The sequence below is a fragment of the Pseudopodoces humilis genome, chromosome 3 (genome assembly GCF_049639895.1).
Source record: "Pseudopodoces humilis isolate 2021_Gansu_Grassland_sample_001 chromosome 3, ASM4963989v1, whole genome shotgun sequence".
In the NCBI taxonomy this organism is placed as follows: Eukaryota; Metazoa; Chordata; class Aves; order Passeriformes; family Paridae; genus Pseudopodoces; species Pseudopodoces humilis.
This window is the reverse complement of record NC_142202.1, coordinates 111,545,500-111,567,737: the sequence shown is the minus strand read 5'-3', so window position 1 is coordinate 111,567,737 and position 22,238 is coordinate 111,545,500. Positions and strand designations below refer to the sequence as shown.

Genomic DNA, 22,238 nt, shown 5'->3' with positions numbered 1-22,238 from the left:
AAAAAGTTATTTTAAAATATATTAAATCAAATCAGTTTCTCCACATTCCATCACGTATATCCTTTCTCTCTCACTTTTTCAATGTGTGTTACCGAATCCATGGACCGCGTTTATTCATCCAACAATGTCTCTTTCTAAAACGCTTTCAAATAATTTTCCAAGCCAAATCCAGCACTGTGTAAAATCTGATAAACAGTAGAAACAGTCAAATTTCTCTGGAATCATGTGTTTATCTGGCCTTTTGTTTGGAATTCTTCTGCCACACAGCTGCGCTCTTATTTGGGCCTCAACATTTGCTCCATTGTATTAGAAGACACAATGTCTCACCTGGAGTCACTCCTTTTGGCTTTGAGTAGTAGGAGGAAAAAAAATTATCAGGGATATTATCCCAGTTTTTTCTTCTTTATTCATCCCAGCTCACATCAGCTGCCTTTGGGAAGTGACAGAGTTGGTTACTCACTTAATTCTCTAACATCAAACTTGTCGAGATCAGCAAAGCTGATCTGTGTTATTTCCATTTTTTTTCAAGGATTCCTCCATTTGTTCTTTACATTTTTTTATAGTGACTTCCTTCCTCACTTCAAATCCTGTCCAAATCACTCTCTTATAGTTTTCTTCTTCAGGAGATTTTTTTTTAAAGTTGTTCAATAACTCGGCCAGTTTTGAATTGTCCTCCTTATTAATTTATTATTAGTCCTTTTTCTGCTACTTTTTCTCTACTCCCAAGATTTATATCCTTCCAGTTCTTACTTATCCTCGATTTTAGTTCATGTCAGCAAAACTCTGACCTCTCATGCACAGCAGCATTGCTAATACTGGCACCCTGGCCAAAGTCTAAATTTGGTGTTTTCTGTGATTTTTGCTTGCCTACACTTTCAGCACAATTAAACTGTTCTTAATTTCCCCCATCTATTGAATCCCAGTGCCAGACTCTCTGATCAGATGAGCCAGCAAGAGCTGACGGGATCTCCTGGGATTGAACACCTGCTGTGCTCGGGCACTGTGCAGGAGCAGAAGGGACAATGCTTCCCCTCCACTGCCAGCTGTGGGACAATGGGGCGTATTTCTGACACAAACGCTCCTTCCCAGATGTTTTGGGGCCCTTCTGGGAGAACAAAGTGTCCTGGTGGGGTCAGTCAGGTGGCCCCACAACTGCTCAGCCCTAAGCAGGGTCAGGGAGATGGTGCACAGCCAGGGAGCTGGGACAAGGATCAGCCAGCGCCTGGATAATGTGAGGCAAATAAATCCTACTGGGTGGAATGCTTGAGGCTGGATGTGGGTGTCTGTAATGATTCCAGCTGAGAACATCACTCCAGCTCTCCTTGAGAGCCACCAGAAGGATACGGTGTCTCAACTCATGGAATGGTATGGGTGGGAAGCAACAAAAAAAAATTAAATTAAATTAATAGTTTTTCTTCACCTTAATTACTCTTCCAAAGCATTTGAAAGAATGCATGAAAAAGAATAGAAATGTCATATTGAGACAAGGTTTGGGGTCTGTAAAAGATTCCACATTTAAACTTGTGATTTAAAACCAAAACAGCCAAAAATGTCACCTCCTGTTCCTCCTCCACGTTGGCTGCAGTTGAAATCCAGTTCTCCTCCATAGCAATGGACACCGTGTTTTTGAGACTTGGTCTGCTCTGCTGCCTTCACCCCAGGATCTGAACATCCTGGTGCTTCTTCCTCATCCCCATTCCCTCTCTGCTGACATGGTAATCCCTGTGATGTCAGCTGGTGACATCAGCCTTGATATTTATGGTGTCAGGTGCAACCCTCCACTGCTGGGTCTCTCCTTTCCTCCCTGAGCTTTCCCAGAGGTGGTTCTGTCAACACTTTTCACAGAATCACGGAATAATCTGGGTTGGAAGGGACCTCAGGAGGTGTTCCAGTCCAACCACAGCACCAGGGCAGGGTCACCTGGAGCAGGTGACACAGGAACGCATCCAGGTGGGTTTGGAATGCCTCCAGAGATGGATTCTCCATGAAATACCTTTAAAAGGCAGCCTTTTATCACAGTTAAAAGAACACCTCCTTGTCTCCCACCACAGCTCCTCCCTCCCTGCTGGAATAACCTGCACTCATGCAGCACCCAAGCTCACAGCCTCCATGTAATGTTCAACACCTTCATCTCCTTCACACCAAACATTCCCATCCCAAATCTTACAGATTCCTAGCTGAAATTGCTCCTAAACCTCCTGCCGTCCCTTCCTGTAAAACACCTGTTTCTGAGTGGCCTTATCTCAGCCTACACAAACTTCTATCAATTTTCACGATATTATACAAGATCCATTCAAAATCCTGCCGATAAAATTCTTCACTTCTGCAGTCACAGAATCCCAAAATCATTTAGGTTGGAAAAGACTTCTCCCAGATCATTGAGTCCAACCTGTCACCAAACACCATCTCACCAAGGAGATCACAGCACTGAGTGTCACATCCAGTTGTTTATTGAACATTTCCAGGGTTGGGGACTCCACCACCTCCCTGGGCAGCCTCTTCCAGTTCTTAAGCTCCTCCTTTTTTCCATGTTTTCACCTTTTGCCCTTACCATGCTCAGCTGATCTGAAGATCTTTCTTGCTCCTGCCTGTCCTGAGGACTCCAAGGGTTGGCCAATCCAGCTCACACCTCTCAATCCACGGAGCAGGAGTTGTTTTCATACTATGGGAATGGGCAGCAAGTGAAGGTTTAGGGAGAGCTACAGTCTTTGCTGCCATTCACCTCCTTTCCCTGGCCTCACACTCATCCCAAAACCGCAGATCTTCTAGAACAGTCGGAGTTACAGCAAAGCTTATATAACACGGCAGTGATCACTCAGCTCCTCAACTCCACCATTTCCCAGCTTATATCTGATCCTGACCTGGATTCAGATGGGAACGCTGCTCCATTTGTCCTGTCTCTCACTCAAAGGCAGATGTGATAAGGAATAGCAAGATTATTTGTGAGGCTTTGCATGCTTTTGAGGAAGGTTGAAGTGACAGTGTGTTGAAATGGGTGAGTGAATCGCCAGCAGTATGGGAATAGGTCTGGAAAAGTACTGCAAAAAACACCTGGGATTATCTGTGCCGATTTTTTTTCCATGGGTTGGCCAAGGGCCACGTTTTTCTGACTTCAGTGTTCACTTTGCCTGAACTTTAATGGCAAGGGCACCTGCCAAATGCGCTCGTGGGCTGGCTGAGGTGTTCGTGGAGGGCAAGTCAGAACTCCCTCCCTGCCAGGCCTCATGGCCACATCTCAGTGACACGAGATTGGCTTGTGCAGTCAAGAATCGAGGATGACACCTGGTGAATAAGTCTGGTCAGCTAATGCAGAAAGAATGTGAAATGCAAGAGAAACCTGGGAGCAGTTGGTATGGGACAACTTCAAACAAACTTTGATGCAGCTGGGAATGTTCCCAGAAGTAGGACAAAAAGTTCCACCAGACTGTTGTAACTTATTGAAGCAGCTGTAGTGGCCTCATTATTCCTAGGTGCAGTTTTAGTACCAAAAGTTGCTGCAAATGTGTTTCTTCCTAGTAACTCTTGATCAAATATTCTACATTTAGGTCACAGAATCGTTTAGGTTGGAAAAGCCCTCAAATACCATCAAGTCCAACCATTCCCCCAGCACTGCCAAGGCCACCACTGCTCCATGTCCCCAGGTGCCACAACCACAAGGCTTTTTAAGTCCCTGCAGGGATGGGGACTCCAGCACTGCCCTGGGCAGCTGTGCCAGGGTTAGACAACCCTGTTGGTGGAAGAAATTGTTCCTTTTCTCCAGTATGAACCTCTCCTGGCACAACTTGAGGCCATTCCCTCTCCTCCTGTCCCTGTTCCCTGGGAGCAGAGCTCGACCCCCCCGGCTGTCCCCTCCTGTCAGGGAGTTGTGCAGAGCCAGAAGGGCCCCCTGAGCCTCCTTTTCTCCAGGCTGAGCCCCTTTCCCAGCTCCCTCAGCCCCTCCTGGTGCTCCAGCCCCTTCCCCAGTTTACAACTTTGCAGGTTATTTTCTTACTGCTCTCTGGGCTCTGAGGCAGGGTCTCCTCTCCTGTCACTCCCAGAACTACCCAGTTCAACCCAGCACAGAAACTGGAGGTTAACTGGCACCTGTACACATGATTCCATCAGGCAGCAAAGAGTCCTCTTCTAATTCTGACAGCTTTACTGGCTGCACCTGGGTAAAAAAATCAAAAAAACCATGTTTGTTTAAAGAGTAGAACTGGCACAACGTGGTTCTGGGATGAGCATCAGGTCTGTTGAGCAAGCAGGTATAATTTCTACAGATTTATTGGTCTGTTGGATTCCAGCAGTGCTCCAAGGCTGGATGGGGAATACACACGTTGGGACACAGACACAGCCAGGCAGCACAGGCCCAGGCCTGCTGGCAGGAACAGACTTGCTGTGATCAGGCATGAGCACACAAAGTCACCTCTGCTCTCTGGGTGCCACATCATGAGCCAGCCTCCCTCTGCTGGCTGACATCCAGGTCGTGCTGCATTGCCATCACTGGATCATGGAATTGTAGAATCATCAGGGCTGGAAGATCTTCAAGGTCATCCAGTCCAACAATCAGCCCAGCACCATCACTGTGACCCCTAAACCACTAAACCACATCAGCCAGTGCCAGGTTCAGATGACTTAAACATCTCCAGTGATGGTGATGCCTTAAACACCTCCCTGGACAGCCCCTTTCAATGCCTGACTACCCAAACTGTGAAAATATTTTTTCTGATATCTAATTTCAGTATCTCCTGTCTCAGCTTAAGACCATTTCCTCTGGTCCTCTCAGTGCAGTCATGGTAGGAGAAACTGATCCCACCTCACTGCAGCCTCCTGTCAGGGAGTTGGAGGGAGTGATGAGGTGCCCTCTGAGCCTCCTCTTTAGATTGTAGAATCAGAATGGTTTGGGTTGGAAGAGACCTTAAAGATCATCCAGTTCCACCCCCTGCCATGGGCAGGACACCTTCCACTATCCCACATTGATCCAAGCCCTGCCCAACCTGGCCTTGCACACCTCGAGGACTGGGTATCCACAATTTCTCAGAGCATGAGACAGAAGACAAAAATCAAATGCTGAAGGGAAAATTAATTTCTGATGGATCAAGTAACCTGCCCAGTACCACTTGCTTGGCTGTTGGGACAGCAATAGGACACAACCTTTGTCTGTTTGACCCCGGTATTTTGATTTACATTTCTGCATTAAAGAGAGAGACACAAACCAAATATCTGACACAATTCCACTGTTTGCAGGTGAGCTGGAAATCCATGGGAGGATTTTCTCTCCCTTCTCCAGAGCCCACCTCTTCCTCTAAGCCCTTAAGCACACACAGGATCCTTCTCACGGCATCCAGGGCACCAACGTCAGCAGAAACACCAAAAAAAAAAATCAGGCAACAAACTCGACTTCCATGCCCTGCAGGAGGAGGAAGACTGAGGGTAGCACTGGACAACCACAAGCCTGCAGGATGCTGCCAATTTTGGGAGGTTTTGGAGAAAATCAGCAGAGTGATTGAGGGGTTGGTGAGATGAAGGAGGGAGAAAACAAAATGTTGAAAGAACTAAATATACACTGCTCCGCCAGCTAAAGCCCAAGGGAAAATTCAGGAGCTGGCAGGCAGGAGGGAGCCAAGAGCCAAGGAAGAAGTAGAATCTCCATTGTTGAGAGCTCACAGCCCTTGGAAGTGAACAGTGAAGAATGACTGGGAGCCAGGAGATAAGTTAAGCTGAGGAGAGGAGGCACTGCACAGAAAGATGAAATCAAGTCCTTTCTGGAACAACATTTCTGGCAGCAGCCAGGCACCTGGATCTCAACTTTCTCCTGTATTTTTTATTCTCTAAGTGGTCAAAACGTTAAGGCTCTAATTCTTCCTCTTCCCAGGCGTGCAGAGGAACAGCTTAATGTAGAGCAAGAGGGTAAAAATAGACGTGATGGGATAAAATTGAGAAAAGGGCAAGTGAGGTCATTTAGATTGGAATAATCTTCAAATGAAGGAGCAGAAGCCCCTTCCCACAGGTTTTTTAAAACTAGACTGAGTGGGGAAAAAGAGATTGTTTTGGTTTTTGGCACGGGGGAAAGAATCACACTGTGAAGGGAAGAGATTAAAAGATGCATTGTTTATCTCCCAGAAAAATATTTTAAATATATATAAACCATCTAAGCCTAATAAATGTCATTTTATACTTAAATGTGCAGTTTGTCCCTCTTCTAAATTAATGGGCATAAATTACTTGTAGCAACTAATAGCAATAAAACTCACCTCTTGGCCAATGCTTTGTGTTTCTTCAAATCAAAATAAGAAAACAGCCATAATTACAGGGAAATAAATGAAAAGAGAGGAGAAAAAAAGACTTATTGAAGTTCCAAAGGAGAGCCAAGAGAGATCCAGTGAAGCAGGGGAGTAAAAACCCAAAACCAAAAAAGCAGCAAGAGATGAAAACTTTATCTTGTGCCCTCAGTTGCTGTAAGGAGCCATTTGGGGGAGTAGAAGATGTGGAAGATAAAGAGAAATCAATCACCAGCACAACCAATAGTTCACAGTGATTGCAGCCAGGCCAGGAACCTACTGGAGTTTCAGATGTTCAAAAGCAAACACAAATCTTGATCCAAACCCTCGAAGAGTCACAGAGGCTCAGAAATTCCCAGATGAGGGGTATGGCCACCAGAAAACATCCTTCCATAACAGACAGCTGGAACCAGCTGGGTTTTCAGCAGAGGCAACCGTGGATTGCCAGGTTCTTCTCTTCAAAGGCTCAGTGGGATGCTGACCTGTGGCATCCTGGGGAATTTAAATCAGTTCTCACCTTCCCTTCTGTATTAATTCAGTTTTCGTGGTCCTGCCATGACTTTCTCAACACAATGTGAAAAGATCAGAAAGCAAAGGAACTACAGGATGAAATTCAATGCTATTTTCTATTCAAATGATCACATTTGATGATCTAAATGATCCTTGTGTCCCCAACAGTATGAATCTCTCTTCAGCCCAAGAAACCAATTCATTTTTAAATAGTAATTCATTAAAGAACTGTCAAGGGTTAATGACCTGAGACGTTAGCCAAAAAACATAAGCCCCCCCCTTTTAGCTTGTGCTTAGAGAGACTGAGGGGCTGCCAAGAAAAGAAAAAGGGGAAAAAGAAGGCCTTGTGGTTATTCAGTTCTTACAGAGAAAATCAGAGCAAAAATTCTGGTTTAGACTCCAGCTGGGGTTGTGGTGACAGTGACATCTCTCCCATCAGGGCCTGGAGCAAACCAGGCTCCCTGCCTGGGCAGCACTGCTTAAAATGTACAGGAGTCCCCTGTTCGTGCACAGGAGCATGGATCTTCTTATGGGATTGATCCACTCAATCTCCTTCTGCCCATAAATAACAGCAGAGACTTTCAGTGGCCGCAGCAAGTTACATCAGGAAAACCAGAATCCAGCTCTGGTCAGAAAGGAGACCTGTTTGCCTGGGAAATGCCTGAAAAAGGATGGACCCAGAGCCCACTGCAAAGCCTCCCAGGAAAACACAAACACAGCCCTTGGAGGCTTTCCAGGGATAACATCTGTGTTGCTCAACAGAGCAAAGAACAGCCACCAGCTATGGCTTGTTCCCATCAGAACCTTTCTCTGTGAGCAGAATTCCTGTTTATCACAGGCACCTATTTCTCCATGTAACCAACAACATCTCAATTTCCTAGTAAGAAGCAAACCAAAAAGGAGTTGCTGAAAAAAGGCAATTAGTACTAACACCAGTCCTCCAGCACCTCCCTTGTCACTCCTTTTCCCAGTGTTGCTTTAAAAGCTCAGAGAGGGGCAGAGAGAGGCAGGTTCCACTCACCACAGCGAAGGTAATCCAGGTACATAGCTTTGCTCAGGTCAATAATCCATCCCGGGTCAGGCCTTCCTCGAGCACTGACAGCGGAGATCAAATGCCAAGCAGAGAATTCCTCTGGTTCCTGCTCCTCAGCCCTGTGAGTGAAGGGTGGGATGCTTCTGCTCAGTCCCTGCCTGCACAGGGAGATGGGCCCCCACCTCCCTTCCTAAAACTTTACATCTCTACCCTTCCCGCAGCTCTCCCCACTGCCAGGTGCTCCCGTGCTCCGCCACTTCTCCAGATGACAAAGCCAAACAGGCTCCTCTGCCAAGGGGAGCTGCTTGGAATGGGATTAGGATGAGCAGAAAGGAGCTTACAGCTGGGCACCATCTGCGGTGACGATGATTAACTAATGAGGTCTTAAAGTTGTTTTTTCTCTGGTTCCCCGTGCAGGTTTGGTGATGGAGTTTTGCATCTCTGTGAGCAGCGTGGTCTGCTGCTCACCCAGCCTGACCCAGTGCCCCCTCCTCCTCTGTCCACATGTATCCCAGCCAAGAGCTGGAGCACAGGGAAAAGCTGGTGGCAAAGACTTTCTTGCCTTCTCTGATCACCAAGCCCATGTTTTAAGTCTCCAGTCTCTGATATGCAATAATTAAATCAGATTAAGTCAATGCAAAAGCCTCTCCCAGCCTGAAAAACTCCCATGGATGGCAAAAAGAAAAATTCAGTACCCAAGAAAAAGTTTCAGGTATTTCTTCAGGGACTCTTAAATTGTATTATAAGTTATAAGGAATGACAAAAATCACAACCCCAGAGAGGTGAGGGTGAGTGGTTTTTTTCCTTCATTGTTTTCATCCTTTCAGTGGGAGAAGAGGCATCTTCAGATTCTGGTATTTTTCCCCACAGTAAGGCCAGATGAGGATCCCAAATGTCCTAATGACAAGCTCAACACCTTCACCCCAGATGATGCCTCCGTTTTGATGAGTTTTGATGCCAAAACTCTTGTGTTTTCTTAGGCTTCTTCCCCACTTGGGCATTGCCCAGGCTCCCCAGGGAACAGTCACAGTCCCAAGGCTGCCAGAGCTCCAGGGGTGTTTGGACAACACTCCCAGGGATGCACAGGGTGGGATTGTTGGGGTGTCTGTGCAGGGCCAGGGGTTGGATCAATGATCCAACTCAGGATATTCTATGATTCCATGACTCACCCTCAAGAATGACTTCATCTCTCCAGGGAATATGGGAAATTTGGGATTTTAGCTCAGATACTGACCTCTGGAATGGACAGCAGGAATTACATGGGATGGGTGCATACTCTCATCATGCTCAGTCATACAGGACTTCCCAAAATCTTTCTGCATCCTGGAGTGTAAACTGGCTGTAGCACAGAACAACTATCACAGAATCCTGGAAGAGTCTGGATTGGGAAGGACCTTAAAGCTCATCTCATTTCACCCCCTGCTATGGTCAGGGACACCTTCCACGACCCAGGTTGCTCCAAGCCGTGTAATGAGTGGTACTATTCCTTCCAGGACAAGACAGACACCCCTGGAATCCTTCCTTTAGGAGGAGTGGAACCATTTTCCAGACCCTGTTGACCACACCTCATCCAGGAGGAACATCATCATATGCAAAACACATGCAGTAGAAGCATAATCAGTTCAGTGTTTGAGTTTATTCGATGAATCCCATAATCCTAAATGAGGTGTGGCTGTAAATAAAAAGCCCCAGAAATTCTTACCTACATGCAGGTGCTTCTGTTTCTTCTAGGGTGAAACAGGGAAAGCTCAGCCAGCTCTGAATTACCCCTGCAAGTGACTCTTGCCTCACTGATGACAGACCAGAGGCTGCTTGCAATTATTCAATAGTTGTAACCACAGAAAAAATATAAAATTCTGCGTGACTGGCCCAAAATAACATCCCAAAAGATAAGGCCACAAGAGCTGTGGTGCAAAAAGATTCTCCCTTGCTTTGTTGCGCTCCCACCTCCTTCCTCACCCCATCCCCTCCAAGACTCAATAAAGGGAACTGATTTCAGCCATGTGTGAGGATTCCACACATGCAGGCTGTAACTCTGGGCAGGTGTCATGTTAAATCTGCCGAGGGATTGGTGGCTGTTTATCATCAGAACAGGGGGAATCTCTCCAGCTTTACCCCATGCTATGGCTTCATCACCTAAAGCCGCACATGATCAGCTTGACCTCACGCTGCCGTGGTTGACTGGGGCTTTTTTCAAAAGGAGATTACACAGAGTTGCTCTGAGTGGGATTTCCAGCACTTTTCTCCTCTGAGACTGTCTCAATAATTAATTGTTTATTATAATTAATGTGCTTTGGCAGCCTCCCTGGACTATTTTACCTGTAAATCTCCATGTAACTTCAAGGCATTAATGAAAGTAGACTCACCCACGAAGGTGGCTGAGGAGCTTTTATTAAGTGTTAAGAGAGAATGCAGGAGGGAAAAGGCACTTTGGAAAATGTGTTAGGCTTGGAAAAACTCCTGCTGGGACCACTGCTCAAATTCAAGGCTGAACCCCAGTAAAGTCTACAGGGGAGAGAAAGCACCAGGGTGGATAACCATTAACCCAGATTCCAGCCTTTTTAATAAATTAAAGCTGTAGGTCCCAACTCCTCACCACAGTGGCTGTTCTGACCCCATTTCCTCCCCAGATAAAGAGTTCTGTAAGGTCTTGAGATCAAACATCCAGTGACACAGCAGCAGGTCATGCAACAAACCCCAGGGCTCTCCTTTTCTAGTCCTCTCCTCCCCTACTAAACACCTCCTGCCCCTCGAGGAGAAATCTAGCAGAAGACAGGAGACATTTGCTGACTGCCAGACAGGGAGAACCAAATCCCTCTGACTCCCATAAACCTGTCCTTACATTTGGATAATATTAGCACCTGTTTCCAATCCATTATTGGAAGGTTTTACACTTAACAGTGAAATTACCGAGGCTGGTGGGTCTCACTCAGAAAAACTGAGTGCGGTACAACTGGGGTTATTTTGGGGAAATCACTTAGTCCCTGTCCCCATAGGAATATGAGCCAGCACCTCATTTCCAGGAGATGTTTAACCTCCTCCTGTGTTTCCCTCTTCTGAACAGGGCCTCACTTTCTCCCCATGTAGTGAAAGGACCTCAGTCCCAGCCTCCCAGAGGCATTTATCAAGAGGTGATTGTGCTGCCCTGGGAAAGAGAACAAGCCTAGACCTCCCTGTGCCTGTTATCAGTTTCTGCTCTTTACCAAAATAACTTCCAGAGAAAATTAAATTCTCAATGTGTGTATGGTGAAGCATCAGAATTGTATTGTATTTATTATTTAATTTATTGGATTTATTATTTAATTTTAAGCAGACTGCACTTAAGGACTGCTTTGTTCAGGTGATCCCAATGGTGGGTGACCAACTTTTAGGAGGTCTAAAAGCCTGGGTGTTACCAAGACTGTCCTGATCTAGTTGAAGATGTGTCTGTTTATTGCAGGGGTTGGACTTGATGAACTTTAAAGGTCCCTCCCAACCCAGACCATTCTATGGTTCTGTTCTATAGAACTGCTTGAAGGGAGTCAAGAAACTTGAGAAATTCAGCTGCAGGCAGACTCCTCTTTGCCATTGAGACTGCAGTTACTTCTTTGCCAAATCTCTCCTCTTTCCTCACCTGCTTCAGCCTTGCAGGGTCACTTGAGAAAGCTCTTTTTTTTTTTGCTCTGGAATTTTATAAAAATAGAAACACCTGAAAACCAAACAAGCCTGAAAACCATGTTTTGTCCTGAAATGCGGCTGTATAAATGCATGAAGCTGTGTGGGCCAGTGAAAGAAGGGTGGTTGGGCATTGAACAGGGAATGGTCAGGGCCCCACAGCTGCCAGAGCTCCAGGAGTGTTTGGACAATGCTCTGAGGCACAGAGTGGGACTGTTGGGATGTCCTGTGCCGGGTCAGGAGTAAGAGGCCAAAAGCACTGATCTCAAAACACTGATTGTGTGGAGGTTTGACTGGCAGGACAGTGACATTACCTTGCTTGGGTCCATCACAGATGTAAGAGACAGCTGTGGGATGCTCGAGCATCTTTCAGACCTCACCTCCTGCCTGGGCCCCTCTTTAAAACCAACCCCAGGCTCCCCACAGTGGTCTGAGCAGAACCCTCCATCAGCAACAGCTCTTCTGGGTGAGCCTGAAGGAGACTTGGAGCTTTTCCAGGCTTGGCTGGGCTCCTCTGAAGCACAGTGTCTGCCATCTCCTCAGGGCTCCATCTCTTGGTGCTGGGAAACAAGCAGCAGAGGCACAGGGTGACATCCCTGAGCACCCTCTCAGTGTGCTGGGCTCTGAGCTCAGGATCTCACATTGCTGTTGGGAGCCAGCTGAGCCTTGCTGGGCTGAGGATGAATCTCTGCCCTTGCCACAGATGAATAACCTGCAATGGGTTATGCAGTTTCAGGAGTGCATTTTTTCACCTTCCAAGGTGCAGCAGATGCAAGGAGCCCTGGGTGCGCTGCACAACACGAGCACAGGAGATGAGAGACCTTCAGTCCTAATCCCCTTGGACCCAAAATTGGTCTGAGAGAGAAGTAACTGCTTTATATGCCGATTAATGCTAATTAATGGATTAGCACTAAGAGCATTAGGGACTTGATTAATGATGCAACTTCCACGCCCCCGCCCACCACGTCACCGGCCTTTAAAGGGCCTTGCCTGGTCCTTGTGCCTTCCAGCACTCACTTCTCATCTTGTGGAGTCACAGAATCATGGAATGGTTTGGGTTGGAAGGGATCTTAAAGTTCATCTCTTTCCAAATCCCTGCCATGGGCAGGGACATGGACACTATCCCAGGCTGGTCCAAGCCCCATCCAGCCTGGCCTTGGACACTGCCAGGGATCCAGGGGCAGCCACAGCTTCTCTGGGCACCCTGTGCCAGGGTATCCACACCCTCACAGAGAAGAATTTCTTCCTGATATCCCATCTAACCCTGCCCTCTGGCAGTTTGAAGCCTTTCTTCCTTGTCCTGTCACTCCATGCTCTTGTAAAAATTCCCTCTCTGTCTTTCCTGTAGGCTCCCTTCAGGTACTGGAAGGCCTCATTATCACCCCTAGAATTAGATCACCCCTAATCTGTAGCTACACTCAAATACAGCCATGTGCCAGCTTGGTATCTCCCATTCCCCTCAGGTGATACAATTTCCCAGCAGGAATCAGCTGCTTTGGCTAATTGCTTTAGCCATAACCCAACACTTCCACTCTGGGGCCTTGCCTTCAGCTCAGAGGGAATTTCTGCAAAGCAGAGCTTTTCGTGACTCAAATTTTTCCACAATTTCAGCTGCATCAGGCTGAATTCACCCAACCAAGCTGTAGGTATTTACAGAGTAGATGGAGATCTTCCTCAGGGAGAATATTTGCTGGGGAAAACTCAGGCCATACAGGGGAGGTGGGAGAAATGTGGAAATCTCTGTGTCCTGAGGAATGATGCAACTTCCTTAAATCTCACACTGAACATCTGGCCTATCATGTCCTACATGGGGACACCTCTCCCACTCATCCAGGAGCTGCTTGTTTGAACACTTTAACATCCAAAATATGGTGATGGAAATGATGAGCAGGAAGTTTAAAGCTCTGGTGCTCTCTTGGCTGTGCCACAGACTGAGAATGCTTTAGGAAATCCTCTAAACCTGGGGCACAAACTCTTATTTTGTCTCACCTGTTCAGCAGCCATGGTTAACCAGATGATGTAGGAGTTGAAGACACCTTTGGGGAATGCTGGAGCATGTCCTGTGTTCTCTGGGATTGTCACACAAATGACCACAGGAGGCTGGGAAGGGAGAGGTGGGTAATAATCTCAGAATTCAGATAAAACCACTACAGATTTTTTGGTTTAGAGAGGATGGGTGATAAAAACCAGGATTTGCTCACTCCAGCATTTTCATACCTTGGTTTTTAGGATGCAAAACTGCTACATGACAGGAAGGTGTCTCTACCAGGAAACCAATGAGTGCTTGGAGTAATTTTCTGGTCCTGATAACAGTTGTCAGGGCTGGCAATGCCCACAGTATTAAACTTCCTCCAAAATGAAGTGAATGGTTCCAGTCTGGGATCAGCGATGGGCTTTGGTAGCAGTTTGTGCCAGACCTGGGATTGTGGTCAAACAGCTTTCACAGACCAGTTAACCCAGTGCTTGTCCCTGACTGTTCTTCCCAGCATCATCACTTGGCTAATTCCGAGAGCAGAAAAAGCTGGAGACTAAAGGAAAGCCAGGAACATGATGGAGAGGGTGGAGAACCTTGAGGAAAAGGAAATCTGACTCTGGTCAGGCCCTCAAGTGCCAGAGGGGATGTGAATCAGGGCAGGAACGCTTCCCCAGGGAAATGACACTGTGTGCAAAGTGGAGGTCCCTTCCCTACCCACCACCCAGCTCTGGTCCTCTTGGAAAAAACTTGCAGGGGATGAGATTTAGAGATTTAAGCACAACTGTGGGACTTGACACCTCCAGGGAAAGTGGCTTGGATTTCTCCTGGCTTTGCTGAAAAGGGAAATGCCTTAAAACTCGTTAACATGACAGTGCTACAGGATGAAACCTGTCATTTTGGGATTCAAAATCCACTCTCCCAGCTACTTCACTCTGCTCTTCCCAAGCACTTTCTCCTTTCTTTTTTTTTTTCTCTTCCCTTTCACTTTTCTTTCACCTTCAGGAATGAATTTATTTTCTTTTTCCCTGGAAGTAGCCAATAGTAGGAGTTACTAATTTTCTAACAGGGCTCCAGATCTTTGCTTTGGCTTCGCAAAAGCCACTTGCAGAGCCTGAAGACTCATCCCAAGCACAAAAGGTGCCACTGCAACCAGATTTGGGATCTTCAGTGCTGTCCTCTACAACAGCAGTGAGGAAGATGTAAAGCTCCTCAAGGATATGTAGGACTGGTCTTGTGTGCTCCAGCATGAGCTGTTTGCCCTTAATCTCCTGAGGTGAAGTAGGAGAGCAGACAGGAAAGATGCCTCCAGAGAGGTGTTACATAAAGAGTTTGGGGTGCTTAGCCCAAAATTCAGGCCATACTGGGTGAATGCCAATTGCCAGGGGTTTGGAATGGGATGGCCTTGAAGGCTCCTTCCAACCCAGAATCACAGAATTAACTAGGCTGGAAAACACCTTTGATTTCATTGAGTTCCACCTGTGACCAAACACCGCCTTGTCAAACAGATCACGGCACTGAGTGCCACATCCAGTCTTTCCTTAAACACCTGCAGGGATGGTGAGTCCACCACCTCCCAGGGCAGCCCATTCCAATGCCCAATCACCATTTCTGTGAATAAATTCCTGATGTCCAACCTAAACATCCCCTGGTGCAGCTTAAGACTGTTTCCTCGTGTCCCAACCCCAAACCATTCAATGTTTTCTCAGAGAGGAGGTGTAAATACGGGCAGGAAAGTTCCATGGCAGGCTGAGGGTGGCCCCAGGCTGGGATAAGCCCAGGAGGGAAGGGTTTGTTGGAGCTGGGTTGCTGGGGACACCAGGAGCAGTCATGCTCTGGGTGAAGTGTCTGGGAGCACAGCCTGGCAGAACGAGTCTGGTGGGGTTGCCAGTGTGCTCACACCGCTGTGACTGGTATGAAATCCTGCCCTCACCCTACCTCCCAGTGAGCTGTGAAGAGCTTCCCTGTGTTGTAACAGGGATGTCAACATCCACCTGTGCCCTGCCAAGCAGGGATCTGAGAGTGGCAGGGAAAACATCCCCGTGGTGCTGAGCTGGAGGGGTCCTGCCCACGGCCCCTGCACACCTCTGAGTACCTGTGGTTTGTGCAGCAAGGGGCTCTACTCAACACACACACACTTCACATACAGAGCTCTGGGAGGATTTGCTCCTGGGTAAAACTGGCTCTTTAACTTCAGCTTTGCACCCAGGTCTTGGGTTTTATTCAGCTCCTTTCCTTGTCCCAGCCTTTTCAGAGCACATTTACACCGCGTCAGAAATGAAAAATTAAATAGAACCCCTGAGACTTCAGTCCCCTGTATGGCACTAAAAAATATTGCTATTGATCTTACTTGTATCTTACATTGCTTTGGACTTATAGACATTCTTGGGCATCAGGTCTGGACACAGATTCTCCATCACAGTAGCATTGATCTGATCAGACTACAGATGAAGGAGCTACTGTGGCTTTACATCATTAAAATAAATCCAGAATTCAACCCCTCACTTGATGCTGATTATTATATTCATGTTGGGCATTACAGTCTATCCAGTGGAGATAAATTTGCTCTACTGGGTGGGGTTTGCAGGAGCCTGGCTATGCCACTGCTGCAAATCCCAGTGCAGATGGATTCTTCCCAGAGAAGAAGGCTTGCCTTTGTACTTTTTCTCTTCCAAAGTCCATGTCTTGATCTGCTGAGCCTCCACCCCTGGTGCTGGATGAATGTCACCACCCTTCCCAGCTCTGACTCTCCACTGAAGTGGTCCCAACTCTTTAATGAGAGCTGGGATATTTCTTAGTGGAGCGTTTTCTACTCCCTTCCAGTAGTGGAGTCCCCTGAGGATCATCAGGAATGCACTGGTAATTTTAAGGAATGAATTAGCCCTGAAGTGTACCTGTGCTGGGATAACCTGACTGCTGACTTGAGTCACTGGGAACTTTGGCTGCCTCTAAACCCAGCACCAAATCCCTGGCAGCATTTCAGCATGACCTTGCACCACTCTCGGGAACAAATCCCAGGTGTGGATCAGGAGTCAGCACAGGTCCACCCTGTTTTGAAGGCTGAACTTGGCAGGATGGACATGTCCAAACCACGGCAGGTGGATGAAGTCCCAAAGAATGGAAAAGGTGCCGTTTGATTTCTCGATATTGCAATAAAGGGTTTGTTTATGTTGGTTTGTGGGTTGTTGAATAAGAATATCTTAGATAAGAGTATTCTGAGGGCTTCCCCCTGCAAGAGCCTCAGTTTTCTTCTGTTATGGCTTCAGACTGAACCCACCCAGTCCTCCTGTGCTTTGAAGTATCTGCATTGCTAGGCTCATTTTAAACCATCATCAGTTTGATTCTTTCTCTCCTGCACTCGCTGCCAAGGAATAATCCCAAAATCACACTTCCCTTGTTTGCCTATGAGATAACAGAGCAGCTTCACAGCCCGGGGTGTGCCCCAGCTCGGCTCCCTGTGGTGCTGGGGACATCACCTCTGACCATGGAGCCTGGTGGGAGCTTCCTCAGAGCTTCCCTGACTGCCAGGGCTGGGCAGCTGCAGCTGGAGCCGTGTCCAGGCTCCTCACAGAATCACGGAGCAGTGAGGATCAGAAGGAACCTCAGGAGGTGTCTGATCCAAAACCCATTTCAAAGTTAGGTGCAAATTCGACGTTACATTGCTCAGAGTCATACTCAGTAATATTTTATCTCCAAGGATGGAGACCCCCACCAGCATCTCTGGGTCACCCCTCCCATTTTTTATTCTCTTTACAATGCATTTCCCCCACCTTCAATCCCCTAATGTCTAACTGGGATTTATGTTCTTGCTGTTAGAGTCAATTTTCACTCTGGACATCCAAGGAAAATCTGACTCTACTTTCTCTATACCCTCCCATGGCTGAACTAACCCAGATCCCTCAGCTTCTGCTTCCAAATCCTGCTCTTTATCTTCATAAACATGTCAGTATAAACAAACAAACAAATAAATAAAAATAACCTGACTTTCTGCCAGTTTGTCCATCCCCTCCTTGTGGAAAAGCACAAAACTGGGAAGTCTCTGACCAGGCACAGTATTCTGGATGTGTCCCACATGCACCAAAGCCTCCCATAAAAAGGAGAAAAGCCATCTAAGACACGCTGATGTTGTTCTGTCACACCCCATGGCACTCCAGAAGGTGTAATAAGGATTCTCTTCCTCTTGGACTCTTTCATATCCATCTTCTCGATATTTTGAGTATTTTTCTTGTTTGAACTGATGCACGTAAGGCAGGAATCAGATCCAACCTAAGAGAAAGGTGAGGGTGATTCCCTTTTCCCTTGTGCCTCCATTGAGAATGAGAACAAGTGATGAGAGGAAGCAGTGACACTCCATCGATCAATTGAAAAGATTTACACACAACAGTTGGGTGAGAAAACATCTCCTGCACTGAATGGAGAGAAAAGAGGGAATTGTGGAATTTTGCACAATATTCTGGTTTTCTTCCCACCTCACCCACGTTTGGGAGGTGGTTCATGTCCATGGCAAGGACGAAGAGAGGTAACGGGGCTGTGCTGATGCTGGGTTAAACCTTTGCCCACTGGGCTTTTAGGGCTCCTGTGAAATAAAATTAAGATATCACTAATTTATAATTTGACCCAAAGTTGGTTCCTCTCCCTAAAAAAAAAAACTGCTGGGACCTTCTAAACCCTAAGGATCATGCTGGGGGTGCAGAGCAGAGCTGAAGGGAAGGTAGCAGCCCGTACTGGATCAGGCCCTGCTCAGGGAAGCCAGATGAGATATTCTGATGCTTACAAAGCTGTTTAATCATAAGATAACATACACAGCCTGTTCACACAAATTAGGGTGGGTCCTGTTTGCATAATGTTGATTCCAGAGACAAATTAATCTCACAGACAACTTGTTGCTGCTGCAGATTTTATCCATTCAGCACATTCGATACAGGATCAGCTCTCAGGCTGAGGAAACTGTCACAGGGTGAGTTCTGAGAGGGAGGAAAGAGGAAAAGGGAAAAGCAGCTGGATTTCACTGTGGTAATTGCTCCTGGGTTGCTGGGTTTAGGTGGAATTTATCCCAGGCTTTATAATTTGAAGGGAATCTTTGCTTCTTGCTGATGTTCCTAATCAGAAGATAATTATCTTAATAATCATTCATCCCTTATTTATTTTACAAATAACACAAATTTAGTCATGGATAAAACATCCCAGCCCTCCTCCAGGTGCTTCTGGCCCCACTGATCTCTCAATCCTTATAAAAAAGTGTCCATTCAGTACTTTCCCAGCACTACACAGGATCAGGGCACCAATTCTCAAGCATTCCCTTTGAAATAAAAATCTATTCAGGACATCCACTGCTTCTTCACAAATTAATTAAATTTTAATTAAACGTCACTAAGAAATTACATCTCCCTTTGCAGCCAGCTGGGTCAGGAAGGGCCATGGGGCATTCTGACAGAGCTGCAGCTCTTCTCAGCTTTCCAAGGGGAGGGATCTATGCTGATTCATTCATAATCAGCTCACTGAATAATGCATGAGATGCTAATGACAGTCCAAAGTCCTGCAGAGGAGCCAGGATGTACTTCCACGACTCTTTTCTTTTTGAGAGGAGTTGGGGAGATGGCAACTAAAAAAAAATAATTTCAGTTTAAGAAACAAGGATGGAAAGCACAGCCTTGAGGACTTTGTGAGTTCCTGAGGAATTTCTGGGGGTGCATTTTTTTGGTGGTAAATTCAGAAACTGCCTTCTGGGCTCTCACTCTGGCACTGCACTTCCTCTCCTGTAACAGGAGTATCAGTACTTGAAAATAAATCCTGAGGCAGCTCTTGCTCTCACACAGCCCCACAAACACAGGGACCAGAGGAGGGGGCAATGGGGGGTGTGTGGTCCTGGGAGTGAGAGAAGCTCTGGGGGGTCAGAAGCAATGAAAATTGGGGGTTGGAGGGCTCTGACAGGACTTGCTTGGATAGTCCCTCTAGAAGCCTAGAAATTGTCCCTGCTTAGAAGGGGTTTTTAACAGAAATCCTGAGGTTCATGGCTGTAACCACAGTGCATGGCTTTGATTACATGGGAGTTCTAAGCCACCCTAAATTATTTCATATTTAGAGAGCACAAAGGCTTTTCCTGCTTTGCTTCAGTGAGGGAAATCTCCAGTGAGAGGCTGGGAGAACAAAGTCGGCTGGAGGAACAAAGTCAGCTGGGGCACAAGAAGCTCAAAGCTTCCAGCAGCCAATGTTTAGATTTAGATGAACTTGGATGAAAAAGGAAACGAGTGAGAAGCAGAAACACATTTCTGGTTCATTCCCTGAACCTGGGATGTGTTCCTGCAAAGAAAAGGCAGGATGAGCAGATGTCTCTGAGATGAGGCTTGTTAACCTGTGTCCAGTTCTGGGGTCCTCAGCACGGGAGAGACACGGATCTGCTGGAGAGAGTCCAGAGGAGGCCATGGAGATGTTCCAAGGGCTGGAGCCCCTCTGCTCTGGAGCCAGGCTGGGAGAGCTGGGGGTGCTCACCTGGAGAAGAGAAGGATCCAGGGAGAGCTTGGAGCTCCTTCCAGGGCCTAAAGGGGCTCCAGGAGAGCTGGAGAGGGACTGGGGACAAGGGATGGAGGGACAGGACAAGGATGAACGACTTCAAACTTCCAGAGGGAAGGGATAGATGAAATATCAGGAAGAAAGGAGGTTTTATGTTGGATATTAGGAAAAGTGTGCTCCCAGAGAGGATTGTCAAGCCCTGGCACAGGCTGCCAGACTCTCTGTGTGTTGTTGGGATTTACTGAACTGCAGGAAACACCCTGCAGCTGGAGAAACCCAAGCTCTTGCTTCCCTTTACACCTTCTGGAGAATAAAATTGAAGAATGGAATAAGAACGAAGGTTGCTTTTCAAAAGAACAAGCTTTCTTATTTTAAAATGGCTGTATAAAATACCCTGGCCATGTCTGGAGGTCATCAGTCCTCCTCTTGGACTAGAGGCAAATCAAATTAGCTGACACCTGGATTTTTTGGTTATTCATCTTCCAGCAAATCAGGGAGTCCCAAGGCACCAGTGGTGGAGCACTACTGTCCCATCTGATAGAGAAAAAAGACATTGAAATGTTTTTTCTTGGAAAACCAGCACAGACCCAGTGTATTCCTGTGCAGATTTTGGGAGCTTGCATTTCCTAGGGTGATTCCCAGCAGGCAACATAGGTGTACCATGCAAAAATCTTCAATATTATAATTATTGAAATAGTCATAGTAAAATCATAGATTCATAGAAGGGTTTGGGTTGGAAGAAACCATAAAAACCATAGGCAGGGACATGCTTCCCTAGAATATTTAGACAATTAATGGAGATAAAGCTCTGAGTTTCCGTAATTTAGGTGGGATAAACAGCACCCTACATTTTATTCTGTGCTCACAGAATCTGTAGAATCCTTAAGGTTGGAAAAGACCTCAAAGAGTGCAATCACAAGAGAGGTGCTGAGGTTTATCCTGCCATTTTCACTACAGGGGAATTCAGCAGTGCTGTGCACAAATCAGAGGCAGGGGATGGCTCTCTGGGCTTCAGTTCCCCAGAAATAATATTGCTCCTTGTCTGCTGGGAGATGTGTTCAAAGCTTCAGGATTTAGGGACTTCAGCCCTGCTAGTTTTTTCCTGTATAAATGCACAAAGGCTGCAGACTCCACTTTTACCCATGAACCTCTAATTGCAAAAGGCTGGAGAGTGGTAGCCAGGCTCTTTGCACAACAATAACCTGTTCCTCTTCATCCCACAGGATCCCTGAAAGATTTTTCATGCCTAGGCAGGACGAGGCGTACCCAGTCAATTCCTGGTCTCACCCCCTAACCCCATTCCCGGGACATGACTCATTTTTGGACATCCAGCCCAAAGAAAGTCCAGGAATGAGCCTCCAAGTGAAATCAGTGGGCATCAGGCTCCTCCAGCCTCCTGTAATTAAGCTGTCTCAGATATTCCCCACCAAAAAGGCATTGAGGGAATGCTGGACTTAATCACCACATCAGTTTATCCAACACTTCCCCAGTGGGCTGGGCTGGGATTTTGCCATGTTTTTCCATGGATCTTCCTTCCTAAACAAATGTTTCCATGCTAACAGCCTCATCTCCCAAGGCTCAGCCTATTCCTGCAGACATCTCTCCCTCAAGACACCGAGCTCTCTGCAGCTCGTTCGTGTCACCTTGGAGGAAAGCAACAACAGCGTGTGCTCACTTTAGGATCTTGCAGGGAATAATGGATGTTCCCTGGTCCCTTAAGAGAGGAATTATCATCCCAGTACTGCTGACAGGTTAGACACAGCTCACTGGGGTTTAGGGACCTGGCAGAGGGTGTGGAATGATTCGCTGGCAGGAGCAAAGTCATGAAAATGCAGAGATCTGGTTCCATTCCTAATTATTCTCCTCATTAACATAAGGCCGACTGCAGAGTTAGGAAGCAGATCCCTGTTTCCCTTCAGCTTCCAAACATATATTTTATGAATATTCCCCAATTCTATAAATTCTTTATCCAGTTTGACTGAAGGGACAGACAAAATCAGCAACAAACCACTGGAAAATCCCAATTATTCTCTCAGTTGAGGTCCTCATCTTTCTTTCCTCAATAAAAAAAAAAAAGAAAAATTCCCTTTCAGAAAGAAAAAACTTATTAAAATCTTTTTTTAGAGAGAAAATCATCTTCTCTACTTCAGTTTTATCTTTGTTTAATTGAGAATAGTAATCTATCAATTTAATTGAAAAATATCTTCTTTTTACTCACAGTTATACACCTGAATACAGTTAATACTAAATTACAGAATCACTGGGCTGCCAGGGATCTTCAAAGATCATCTACTCTAAC

The 22,238-nt window shown here is 46.5% G+C and overlaps 1 protein-coding gene across 1 annotated transcript in view; it reads right to left on the bottom strand.

The window, feature by feature from the left end:
• RP1L1 (RP1 like 1) overlaps positions 1 to 8,050 on the bottom strand; it is a 44,445-nt gene extending 36,395 nt beyond the window's left edge. Inside the window, exon 1 of the mRNA XM_088052635.1 lies at positions 7,792 to 8,050. The gene's annotated coding sequence lies outside the window, so the exon portion shown is untranslated. The remainder of the gene's footprint in view (positions 1 to 7,791) is intronic.
• Between the last annotated feature and the right edge of the window lie 14,188 nt (positions 8,051 to 22,238).